Raw genomic sequence first — 14,215 nt, forward strand, 5'->3', positions numbered from 1 at the left:
ATGCCCTTTACAGGAACCTAGAATAATATAAACGGACCCTTTAATATGTAGATACATTTTACCCTGTTTTGTTTCTTGGAGCTGCATAATGTTACATGACACCTACAGAATTTTTTTTTCAGAAATATTTTCTATGCCTTGAACTTGAACATATGCAAGGCACAATTCACAATTGAGGGTATCTTTCCTTACTTACGTCTGCTATAAGTCCAAAATAAATATTATATCCTCTATTTAAAGAGTGGGTCGTCTACATTTAAGTGTCTAAACTGGGATATACGGTCAGGTATACTTGAACCTGAGCTCTTACTATTTTCCTTGTACAGTTTGTCAGTGAATAAACTTTGACTACATGCTTACTAGTCATTTTGTTAGGTATTGGAGACACATACACACACAGATAAATAAAACGTCTGATAATACGGGAAAATATTTTAAAAAGGGAGTGGCAATGAATTTTTTTTTTTTTTCCTAAAAGGGTGCAAGTATACAAATACTTATTTTCCATAGAGGAATCAGGAAAGGCTTTCTGGTGGGGTACATATCTGATCCAAAGATGTACAAGATGACTAGGTCACTGACAATCAGCTGGGAGCGGAGTGCGGGAGGGAGAAGAAATGGGATTATAGGCAGGAGGGAGAGCAAGAGTGGAGGCATGAAGATGTAGAGCCCATGCAGCTTCTCGGGCATAATTGTACTAAAACTAGGACAATCCCCCTATAATTCTTCTCGGAGACTAGCACTGCAGACAGAACAAGATTGCTTCAATTTCACAGCATACCTAACCTCTTTACATTTCATAAAAAGCAGAAACACAGATAATGCAATGCCCCATTTCTCTACTGTCTCTCATCTCACCCGCCTTCCCTTCACTTTGGAAAAGCATCCACACAAAGCTGCTGTTTTCTCACGGCTGGAAAAATAAACAGTCCTCCCTTAGAAATTAATCACAATATTACCCACAATTTGAATCGACAGACATTTCTAGCAAACCAGCCTCAAATTAATTTCCACGCCCTGTGTTCTACATTAATCTGTAGCACATCTATAATTAGATGGAGTATCTATGATAATGATCGTAAGAGCAGCAACACTTGCGTAGACCTTTACTGTTTGTAAAGCTTGTGTGTGTGTGTAGGAGTGTATGTCTACTTTAAGATTATCCTATTTAGGTCAAACAGTATATTGGAGAAACCAGAAGATGAAGTTGGAAATCAGATGTGTGCTCTCAGGCGGCCCTATCATCTGCGCTTGGAAATCTCTTCTCTGAACATACTAAGGGTTTAGAATCAGATATCATCAGGATAGGCTTTGTATGTGTTATTTCTGTACAACCATATAAAAGAGTTTAGGGAACCAAGAGTTTCATGACTGTCCATACTTGGATACATCCTCCATCATCTCTTTTTATCTTGGTTAGCATAAAGCTTAGATCAGCTAAAATGTTAATTTTATATCCTTTTACCTAGATATGCGCAACATTTTCTGTCTGCCTCATATTTGTCAATTGTCTATTTTATGAATGGTATGGATCTTTTTTTTTTTTTAAAGATTTTATTTATTTATTCGACAGAGATAGAGACAGCCAGCGAGAGAGGGAACACAAGCAGGGGGAGTGGGAGAGGAAGAAGCAGGCTCATAGCGGAGGAGCCTGACGTGGGGCTCGATCCCATAACGCCGGGATCACGCCCTGAGCCGAAGGCAGACGCTTAACCGCTGTGCCACCCAGGCGCCCCTGGATCTTTTTTTTTTTTTTTTTAAGATTTTATTTATGTACTTGAGAGAGAGAGCCAGAGCAAGAGAGCACATGAGAGCACAAGCAGGGAGGGAGCACAAGCAAGGGGGAACACAAGGTGGTGGTGGTGGGGGGGAGGCAGAAGGAGAGGGAGAAGCAGACTCCCTGGTGAGCAGGGAGCTGATCCCCTGGCTTCATTCCAGGACCACAGGACTCCTGGATTCCGAGATCATGACCTGAGCCAAAGACAGATATTTAACCAACTGAGCCACCCAGGTGCCCCAAATGGAATGGATCTTAATGGAACTATTGTCCCAGCTTTTCCCCTTTCCTCCCTTGTTTGTTTCTGCACAGACAACTCGGATAGTCCCATTTCACTGACTTTTGGCTTCTGAACATACCCTTTTCTCTATTGCCAAGGGTTGGGACCAAAAAAAAAGTCTAAGTAATGGACATTGCCCCCAAGGAACTCAATCCAGCAGGAAAAAAGTCTAGCCATGATTTAATCAAGAACTATTTATTTATATTCTTCTCTGTGAGATTAACTGCATACCAGAGATGGAAGGAAATATTTACAATTGTCTGATGGATTGAAATTACCCTGATTTCCGTTTTAGCCCTGTCTCTTTAAATATCATAATTTTCAGGATTGGTTTGCAATTGTCCCCCCTCTCTCAGAACCTGTCTAGTCAAAACATGTTTTTAAAATATTTGTCATTTCTATTAGAATTTAGAAACATTCATCTTTTTCCCCATGGGAAGTATTAGGTAAAGCTGTTCTTTTTCCTTCTGGATTTATTTGCCTTAAGGTCCTGTGAGACAACATTCACTTTGTAATTTCTAGGATCCCTATTTTGAATGTTTGTTGACACTGTGTTTGATGGTCTGCTTACTAGCATCAGGATTTGTGGTTGGTATAGTTCTGTATTTTAAACTGACATAATCGAGAAATTGATTGTGACATTTTAAACAAGTATTTTGAAGGTAGATGTCATCATATCTTATGAGGTTGAACTTGGGGAAATTTCACTACCTAAATGTTCTACTCAAATGCTTTCAGAAAGTTATTAAGTGCACCAGCCAGCCATGGTGCCACATAATGGGGGAAACAGAGAATGAAATTTTTTCTGCTGTATATACAACCGTGCATCTCAGTGAATCCGTGTTGAACAGAAAGATCTAAAAAATATTACATTAAAGGGAATATGGAATTCTCCAGTCAACTTTAAAATGTAGACTTTTGAGCCTGTTGCTGCTTACCTATTGCATTGCAAATCCCCAGTATTTCTTCTAATGGCCTCTGGAAATGTTTTATAATAATCCACGTTGTGATCAAATTACTTTTGTCAGTGTCTTTCATGTAGCAATTATTAAATATACAAAGCCTAATTTGATTGGTAAAAAATGTTCACCTCCACGCCACCATGATTGTCAACTGTCAGCCACTGATACAGAATGACTCATTGTGCAAACACAATTAGAATCTTAAAATACTAATGGAAGAGTGCATACATGGAATTCAAGGGGCTTTCAGATCCATTAAATACGCTAAAGCTTACTTATAATGTGCCCACACTCATTGCTTTTCTATACAATAACTGAGATAACTGAAAATTGGAAAATCCTAACCAATGGCCTGGAAAGCATTATTTTCTGCATTTAGAAATTTTCCTTCTTCTTCACTCATTGCTTTTCAAAAGGTTGCTATAAATTAATCTGTTCCCAACCATTTCATAGCTTTCTGTACAGGGGAAAAAATATGTTAACAGAACCTAAGCTGGCAGTAAAATTTAGTCTGCTCAAAATGGGAAACAATAAGACAAAACTCACAATATACAGACCATTTACCTCCATCGGTCTTGGGGCTGAGGGTCTTGTGTCTCACATTTCTGCTGAAACCACAAAGATGGGAAAATAATAATGATCACTGTCCCTCACATTCTGAAGAAAGGTGATGGCTTCTTCATGACTGACTTCAAAGACAGAAGAGCCCACCCATGACTCTCCATCTTCATCAATGAACTGTAGCCCCCAAGAAGAGAAAAGTAGAAATTAAAATAAAGTGATCCAGTAAGTAGAGTCAACAAAGTAATGAGTTCTAGGCCTCAGGGTCCGCCTTCCTTCTCACTTCCGTTTGGGGGAGATTTCTTAATTTCTTTAAGTAATCTATTTATTGAGGTCCCTCTTATACATGTTTTAGAGGGATGCTTGCAATGGGAGAGTAGTGGAATAGAAGATTAAACTAAGTTTCCTTTCAACTCAAAAGAAAGAATCTAGCTTTTGTAGTATTAGATGAGGACACAGCTGGCTATCCAACTAGCTGACCCTCAATACTCCGCCAATCCCAATTACGCATACAAAAACCAGTCCAAGATACAGTATCCTCAACAATGGGTCAACTTTATAAAGTTCTTAAAAACATTAAGGTGCACCTAGCAACTGCATCCTCACCTAAACAGAAATAAAACAAGGACATAGTTTTTAAGGTTTAATTTTAATTGGAATATAAATTTAGTTGGAAGCGTATTATTTTTTTTCATTATTCTATTTCATCTTCACACCTTAACATGTTTGTTACAAGGGAATAAAATTTAGTAGAAAATCAAGGAAATTATATTTCTAATCTAAGGGGGAAAATCTCTATTATGTACTCCTTTCCAATGAAATTATTGTGTCTCTAGGTGCATGATGAAGCCTGAGGATCTAGGTAGATTCATCAACTTTAATAATTTCCCATCATAGGAACTCAATCCCCAATAGGGTAAATTATACAAAATAAAAGAAAAACATCAAGATTGTTAAAATTCTCACTCTGTAAGAAAACACATTTACGAAGTGGTAATCTTTCAAAGGACAAGCATTACTGCCATGAGGGTAACTTCCCTCAACTCATCCAGGAGAGAAATATGTCAGGTTTCAACCTTAGAAATTCCAAACAAATAATGACATGACACATGGGGGTCACCTCTCAGAAACCTTGTTAGTTAGAGACTATAATTCAGTCTCTTTACAAAAATGTGAAGGATCTCTTGTTGGTTGCTGAATATCCTGCTGGTTGTCTTATCACACCTCTAGCACTTTAAAACTATTTCCTAGAAATTTTGCCTATATTAACTTGTTAGCCTTTGATACCAAATGCTTTAGCCTGGAAGTATTTTACGGAAAAATGTTTAATTTTTTTTCCTCCCAACTTAACAAGTAATGAATAGAAGCATGTATAGTACATTTTAGAATCATCTACCAAGGACCTTGAAGGCAGTAAAATCCCTCCTTCCCTCCTTCACTCCCTCCTTCCCTTCCTTCCACCCTACCTTCCTTCCTTGTTCCTCCCTCTCGTCCTTTCTCTTTTAACTTTAAGGATATTTCTATACTTATTTGAAAACAATTTATCACGAAGGTACAACCTGAGATTTTTTTTTTCTCCCTTAGAGTTTCCTTTTCCTTGATTCTCTTTGAACTTGATTATGTGGTTCTTAGTCAGATTCACAGGGCTTGGGTGGATCAAAGCTGACAAGCATCCCTTGAATTCCTTCTGGCATGAGTACATTTGAGAATATGAGACCCCCTTTCCCTCTTCTGCTCATGAAAAGACCGAAAATCTCCTGTTCAGTCCTGTCAATTGGTACTCAGAAAACACAATCAAACTTTTCATTCTTGTCTACAGTTTTTGCTTGTTGGCTGGTTTTGTTGGTTTTTTTTTTTTGTTGTTCTTCCCTCACCAACCCACCCACCCACCCACCCAGAGGAGTCAGAGATTTAGATTATGCACTATAAAAGAAAATCGTGAATAGTAATAAATATGGGAAAGCTAAAGAACCATCCTGGAAATTATTTTCTGGAAATGTGATACTGAAATATTCATTTCAGAATATTGATCTTTTATCTGCTATAGACAATTAAGAAGTCAGAAAGCAAACAGATCAGTATCTGCTAGGTCTTCTATATTAATGTAAAGATGAACATTGGGAGAGCAGCAGTCTTTGGATGCAAGCTCACTGGATTTAACTCCTGGATCTATGTCTACACTTCATTGGCTGTGTAACTGACTTTCAGTTTCCTTACCCATCAATTGTGCATAATATCCACCTTGATTATTTTGAGAAATTAATATGCTACTGAGTGCATGTAAATTTCCCCAAACAGTATCTTATACAATGTGGATGCACAGAGCTGTGGTGATGGTGTTAGTATTAGTAGCAGTAATAGTAGGAGTAGCAGAAAAAAAAGTAGAGGAAGTAGGATAAACTATATGAAACATCTGGGACCTCCATCCAATAAAAGGTAACATCTCTCGTGGGGCTTGACAGACCTCCTTTCTCCTCCGCCCTAACACTTAAGTAGCAACCTGTGATTCTCTGTATTCACTATCACACCTGGTACTGGACCTGTAGGACTACACAGTTCATAATCTGAGGCCCCACGGTGTGGCTATGTAGGGCATGTTTTGTGACTAAAGCAACTTTCTACAATCTACTGTGGGACAAATAAAGCGAAACTTAGTGTTTTCATTCCTTGGTAATGAACATGGCCTGAGTAGTTCTCTGAGAACAGCCCTGGAATATCTCCATCCACATGGTAACTGCTACCTTTTAAAAACAGTCTCAGGTAATAGCAACCATCTGGATAGGGCTCTAATCCAGGAAAAGGGCCAGCAGCATTGAGGTCCTAGCTGAAGATAAGTTCAGCTAGACTGACATATCAATAAAGAGAGCTCAATTAAAGATATGTGATTTGAACTACTCTTCATTAGGAAGAAAGTGGTAGGCTGCAATAAAAGAAAAAAATGAAAGAAAATGCAAAATTCATTATTTGGAAAGACTTAAAGCTGGTCAGTAAACTCTACACCTTAAAAATAATATTTAATTTAAAATTTAATAAGTACTCAATCATTTTGTCTTTTTCTTTCTGATTAATTTTGAACACATGTTGCCATTGGGTACGTGTGAGCTTATGTGTGCCTTTTATGTAACAACACATAACTCATCTCATGCGGTTGATCTGATGTTCTTCTTGAGTTCACCTTCAAATAGCTGTTAATCCACCAATAGTAGTATTGGCAATCAGGTCAGAAAAAAAAGCAAGACTAAGACTTAAATAAAGCCAAATTCTTATACTTTCAAAAATGCATATTAATAAGAAATAGCCAACTGTGTACATTGGAGTATATGTTTGTATAAATATGCATTTCTAAGGAGAAACAGTTTAAAACATAAGATTTCAAAACTGTGCTAATAAGCTTTTTAAGAGTGACCCTGGTAGGCTTGAGCTGTCTAAGTATTCAGCAACATTCTTAAAGATTTTGATGAAAGAGGACAGGCAAGATTTACGGGGTAGCATGTTGATTTGCACAAACCCCACTGCCAAGAAAATAATCATCTTAAAATTTTCATATTTGCATAGCTAGAAATGGGTTTTTAATGAAGGTCACAGAAGCTATTTATCTTGTCTCTGTTTTTCTTTCAAAGAAACTCTTCCATTTAATTATCCATTCACTCTTTTTTAAACAAATATTTTAGGCGTCTATATGTGCCAAGCACTCTCCAAGTTGCTGCTAATTCAGAAATGAATAAGAAAGACAATGCTTTTAATTTTTATATTCTAATGAAAGTAACCGAACAATGAACAAAAGAAAGAGAATTCCAGGTAGTAACAGATGTCACGTGGGCATATAAAGAGGGTAAGCAAGTAGAGCTTAACCATGAGGGAAGATCTATCTTGGGTAGGATGACAAAGGATGGTGTCTCTGATAAAAGGATATTTTCATAAGAATGCCCATATAGGTGTTACTGTAACTGAGCATTTGAGATTAAAGGGCCAGATAATTATAGTCATTTTAATGATGAAGAAACCAAGGCTCAGAAAAGTAAATAATTTCATTTCTATTCAGCTGTTATTTATCCTTTGGTTACCATGTGCCAAGAACTGTGGTAAATGATAAGGATGTAACTAAAAAATAGCTAGCCTTTCTTTTTAGTGAAGCTCATAATCTAGCAGCAAAAGAGACATACAAATAACTCTGAGTGTACGGTGTCATGAGGAGTTAGGTACGCAGTGCTGGAGGACAGAGATGAGGGAATGATTCACATTCCCAGAGGGTCAGGGAAGGACATGTGCCTGCACACAGCATTGATATAGATAGCATACCAAATGGAACCTAAATGAAGTGGAAGGAAGGAAAGGGAAGAGAGCATAGTGTTAATTGAATGCTTACCCATATGCCAGATATTGTGCTCATTAGCTCTTCAAAACCTGTAGGTAGGAATTAATATCCCCATTTTATAGATTAGGAAATGGAGCCTGAGAAAAGTTAACATGTTTGTTCAAGGTAACAAAGTTAGTAGGAAGTAGACTTTAGGATTTTCTTTCCAATCCTTCTGGCTTCTGGGCTTGTTGCATTGCTCTGCCATATCTCACTGGGTTAGGTAGGACTCAGAGAAAGCATCACAGGGAAAACAAGATGCATGGGGGCGGGATTGGACTAGGTCAGCACCAAGGACACTGCCTGATCTGAGCTTCTGTAGCTGTGACTGATTAATGTCCTAGTATCTGCACTCAAGAACACAGCTATTTTTTCTAAAAAAAGAAGAAAGAAAGCAAAAAACTACGAGGGAATAAAATAATGACTTCTCTTAAAATTTTACTGTTTTATCTAATTGTTTGCAATCACATCTTTTATAGAAAAATATACCACGTATCATGCTCTAGTCTCTTGATTTTTCCCTCCATGTTTTCAATATTGGGGAAAATAAAAAGGTTATTTTATTAAAAGAATAATTTTACATGAAAGTAGGTGTAAAACTTGACCACAAAATACAAAATAAAGGTTGGTTATAAAATAAATAGGCCCTGTGGTTTCTATATTGAAAAGTGCAGGTGTGATAACAAAAAAAGTGAAATTTTAGGCACTGAATATAGTTCCAAGAAAATCCTACATGTACTATTCTATATCAGCAAGCACTATTTCTCTGAAGCAAGGTATTATGGTAGCTGAAAACACAAGCTCTGCAATTTGACTATCTGTATTTGTGTGTATAATGGCTTCATCATTTATAATTTGCATGAACTTACAAAACAAATTCTTTGGACCTCAGAGTATAGTAGTTAATAAAACAGACTTGAGTTGTCATTCCACATTTATTTGATAGCTGTATGGGCAAGTGTTTATCTATCTATCTATCTATCTATCTATCTATCTATCTATCTAGGCAAGTAATGTCCCTTTTCTGTGCCTTAATTTCTTCATCTGTAATACAGGATAATTAGTGTCTATCACATAGTTTGTTGAATAAAAATGCATGTTAAGCACTAAGAAAAGTTTGAGGCAAATAATCATCACTCAATAAATGTCTGGTAAGACAACATACTGATGACATGTCCTTTTTATAAAAGGGCCACAAAGGTCTCCAAGCCAAGCAGAAGAGTAGTAATCTGGGAAAAATAAACTCAAACTTTATCCTTTAGAGAAAAAGCACAGCCCACTATTAGAATTATTCTTAAATTCATATAAAAATTAATGTATCAAATAGTCTCAGAAAGACAAGAAAAACCAATGAAGAAGGACAGAAGGAAGGAAGGAAGGGAAGGAGGAACAAAGAAAAATGAAAAACAAGAACTTAGGAGAAATTTTATTACCACTATAATAGGTCAAGGAATATCACTGTAGATGATTTTGATTATAATAAAAATATACTTTAAAAATATTAACATATACCAATTCTATTTGTTTTCAATATGGGGCACTTAAGACAGAAAAAATTGTGTTCAAGACCAGGAAAGATGCAAGAATATTGTGAAAAATAAAAACTTTCTCTTGAAATTTCATGTCTCTTGAAATTTCACATTTCCTTCCTTTCAAGGATGCTGTCGCTGTTTTGGACAAAATATGTCTGATAGTTTCTTTGCTCCAATGGGTGATCTTTGAAAGTTACGTAACCTAACTTGAGCTCTACAACACTGGAAAACTGAAAGTTGAATTAATTTTCCTTTCTGTTGTGAATTCCAACTTAGTTAAGTGAGCTGTCTAAGACACTGCTGATGCAGTAAGGTAAATGTCTAAGGATGCCACTGATACCAATTTGGATATAGTTAATTTTAGCAAATATATTGGTCTAATCGTAAGTATTCTAGAACGTAATGATTATGAGATCAACAAGTGGTTACAAAATTTGACTGAGCAGAGCTATCTAATGGTAACTGCTCTGGAACTTAGAATTTGACCAAAGAAGCTATTTTTAGAGAAACATTAATTGAATGCACAGACTCCACCGTGGCTCTTATTAGAAATCTGTTTAGGTTCACAGGAATAAAAACGGGAAACATTGATTAAATGCTATATGCTGCACTTGTAAATATATTGTGAAAGCAAACAACCACTCCCTTGAGGTTAAGAAACTAATGTCACTCTATGTCAGAGGCAAAGGAAATCAACATTCTCTGACAAAGGTTTCTTTTCTTATGAGCTACCAGGTTCCTGGTCTTCTTCATTGCACCCATTTAAAATAAAGCTACTTATATGTACAAGAAACAGATAATAGATGCTGGAGGCATGCAGAGAAGAAGATGGAGTTATTCAAGGTTGGGAACTGTGGACCATTGTTATTTTATCAGCCTTCCAGCATTTCCTTCTTCCCAAGACAGGATTAGGGCTATGTCACTATGCTACTATGATAAGACATCGGTATGAAAATATGTAAGTGTGACTTTTACATGGGCAAAGTTGGAAGTGGAAGAATCTGCAGAGGAAGTCGTAATTAAGGCAACCATTAAAATTAGGATGGACAGCGTTAGAATGGGCAGAGAAGAGTATTTGGAGTGGCGGATCTAAACACATGGAAAAGAACTTGGGAAGAGTGAGAAGGCTGAAGGCTGGTTTGTGAAGTGTGGTCATGGCATGTGAGGGAAGGCACAGGAAAGCAGCTTGTGGGGCGACTTGTCTCCCATGCAATCTCTGCAGTAGAATTCTAGTTGGCTAAATGATTATATGACTATTTGATTATGAGCAATGTAGATAAGTCACTTAAGATACTAGTGCCATAATACTTTTCCATACAAGTGTTGCTAACCTTCTTCAGATATACGGAAGATATGATTAATTAAAATGTCCCACAAATAATTGGAGTGGGCGCTCAGCCTACAGGACCTGGGCACATGTTTTCCCTTTCAATAACTGCCCCTCCCCACTTTTTTCTCTTTAAAGAATTATAGGATGGACAGTGATTATATTTTAGAATCTTGAAACTAGTGAGACAAAATGTATCATATTGGAAACATTATAGTAAAATGTAGTATAAATTTTAGTTTAAGGAAATAGTCAAGATTTCTCACGTTTATCATGAGCTACTATTAATACTATTAGTATCTAATACTATTAAATGATTTCTGATCTATAACGTAAAGAAGATAAACTAGCAGGTTTTAAAAAAGGCTCACATTACAGGGAGAATTATCGTCATTTTCTATTGTAAAACTTTTCTTTAAAATTTGCTAGCCAGGGGCGCCTGGGTGGCACAGTTGTTAGGCGTCTGGCTTTGGCTCAGGGTGTGATCCCGGCGTTATGGATTGAGCCCCACATCAGACTCCTCCACTAGGAGTCTGCTTCTTCCTCTCCCACTCCCCCTGCTTGTGTTCCCTCTCTCGCTGGCTTTCTCTCTCTCTGTTGAATAAATAAATAAAATCTTTTAAAAAAAATTTTTGCTAGCCAATTCATGTCATAGAGTAGCAGTTAATAGATATTGTTGAATGAACAAATGGATGAAAAAGTGAAAACTATTTCTTTTTCTTTTTAAATGGGGAAGGTCTGCCTAGTCTCCTTTATACATGCTTTGATAGCATGTTCCCAGTTTGGAGGAGTTCTTACTGCAAAGGGACTCCCATCGATCTTTAAGGGGATAGGAAAGCAGAAGAGAGCAGAAGTCTGGAAACCGGTAGGGAGACATGGGGTGAAAGTGGATAGTAAATCGCCCTATTCAAGGTGAAAAAAACAGCAGCAGAGGTGAGCTGAGGAGTTCACCACGAAGGTGAGATTTCATGATGTAATGCCATTCTGTTAAAGTGCTACACTGATGCGATTCTGATTTCCGTTCTCACCCTCAACCTAGACAAAGAGAAGATGCTTTCTGAGAAAGAAGAAAATTCTTTAAGAAATGGCCCAACTTCTGTAATAAGATCCCTGACTCTTTCCCACTCTTAACAAAGAAATATTTGTCCTTACTTTGGGCTGGCAAGTGGGCTGCAGAGGATAACTATTTGTAAAGACTCAAAATTGTGTGTGTTTTTTTACATTTTATTAAGTTATATTGTAATGCGTCTCAGTCTGGGAGGCCTCTGTCCCCCAGGAGATATTTGGCAATATCTACGGATATCTTGGTCATCATAACTGGGGAGATGCTATCTACTGGTATCTGGTAGGTAGAGTCCAGGGATCCTGCTAAATGTCCTGCAAGGCACAGCATGCAAACTGTCAGCGGCTTGGATGCTGAAAAACCTCACGAGTGAACAAACTTCCTAGAAATCAAGACATTTTGACTCAGTGGTAGCACTAAAATGTGCCCTTCCTGCCTGGATGATTGTGCGTCTCATGATCAAAGTCTCTTCAAAAGGAAGATGTTGCAAGTGCTCTGTGAGCAAATAGAGGTGTAAGGCGCTTACAGAAAGTGGGAATCGACTTTGGCATCCTTCGCAGGACTCTGATTTGTTTGTCACATTATCATGGGATTTGAAAGTCTAATATGGCATTTGCATTCATATGATGTGTCACTTGAAGAAACGGTATCTGGATTTTGGTCACGTACAGTCCAAAGGCCATCAGGATGTCCCTCCTAGACCTGATGTTCCATTTGTAATGGACTGTGAGGTTGAAGAGGTCCAAAAGGAACTACAGATAGTACCTTGGCAGAATTACTTTGTGTAACAATTGTGCAATACTATTCAAATTGGAACTTGCCTGAACAGTTTCTTCTTTCCTTTTAAAATTGTGGCAGGCTTTCTCTCCTCTCTGCCCCATGTTGTGTTTTTTAGTCTGATGTGGTCTACCATTATTCCACTGCGTGTATTTACTCCATAAGGAGACTCTGCCAGGTGGAAAAGTGAAACCCATGGAAAAGATTCATAATAAATAAAACACTTTACGTAATAACAATAGAAACCCTCCCTTCCCAATGGAGTTAGTAGAGGTTGGTTGATGGAGATACTTCAGGATAAATTGCCACAAGGAAATGTAGGCACATTGGCACAGGGATGAGCAGAGGATAATGATACATTTACTGCAACACATGCCTTCCTGAAAGCAGATCACCTAAAACAATGAGGAAGTGATGAGAAGCGGAAAAGCTAGGTCCTTGATTTATTAAAAACATCTGTCGCCAAAAGACAAAAATAGGGGAATTTCAACTCATTATGGCAAAGCGTTTTTTCCTGTTTTGTAAAAGTAGGGTCTTCAGAGGTTGTTTATGCATTTTAATACCTCTAAGAGGGGAAGTATCTTTGTCGCCATCTCTCTCTCCATGTAGATAGATACAGATAAAGACACTGCTATTGATGTAGATACCCTTGCTTCCGTCAGATAGGTCTCTGCAGCTTCACAGTGGACACGTGACAGTGACACCCTCTCACGGTTCTTTTCTTCGTTGTTTTTTTGTAAGAAAACAGGCTCTTCTTAAAGCTAAGATCTGAAAATGTCTTCAAGTAGAATTAGGTGTCTCTTTCTACCAAGTGGATTTAAGGAGTTAGTGCTGGAATACACAGGTTTCCCCACGGGGCTGCAGGTGGGGGAAGTCCTGATAGCAATCAGCATGACTCGTCCTTTTCATTCATTTGAAGACAGGTAGACGTGGCTGTTGTTGAGGACAATGATGTTATCCTCTCACTGTAACCCTGAGGGGAATTGGGTGTGCTGGCGAGTGAAGCTTCCTGTAGTATCGGGTCTCCTCATCCTCTCTCTGGGCAATGTTTAGCCATAAGCATGAAAGGCTGCTAAGAAAGATAATTGGTCTCAAATCCATACGTGTTTTTTTGTTATTGTTTTGCATTTGAACAGATCCAGTTTTTACCAAGAGAAGCCTCTAGGGTGAATTCTGGGTCCTTTTATAACGAGACATTTTAAATTAAAGGTGCTAATATATTTAGCCCCATATATATGCTTAGTTCTGCACTAAGCAGTGTAGATTATACCGGGGTTTCTCAATTTCAGCACTATCGATATCTGGGGCTGAGTAATTCTTTGTTGGGCTGGGGAGGGCATCCTGCTCATTGTCAGGTGTTTAGAAGCATCACTGGACTCTACTGGGCAAATGCCAATTGCACTTCCTCCCATAGTGACAATAAGAAAAAAATCTCAGGTTCCTAGGTGTTGCTGATGATGCTAAGCAGGGACACATTTTGAGAACTGCTGTATTAAGTTGATGCAGATAAGATGTAGATAGATGGAAAGAATAGGTTACATGGAAAAACTGCTTCAATGTCTGCGTAGAGTTAGACCAGAGA

This window comes from Ursus americanus, chromosome 26 (assembly GCF_024610735.1).
Source record: "Ursus americanus isolate L20-20 chromosome 26, mUrsAme1.1.p, whole genome shotgun sequence".
Lineage (NCBI taxonomy): Eukaryota > Metazoa > Chordata > Mammalia > Carnivora > Ursidae > Ursus > Ursus americanus.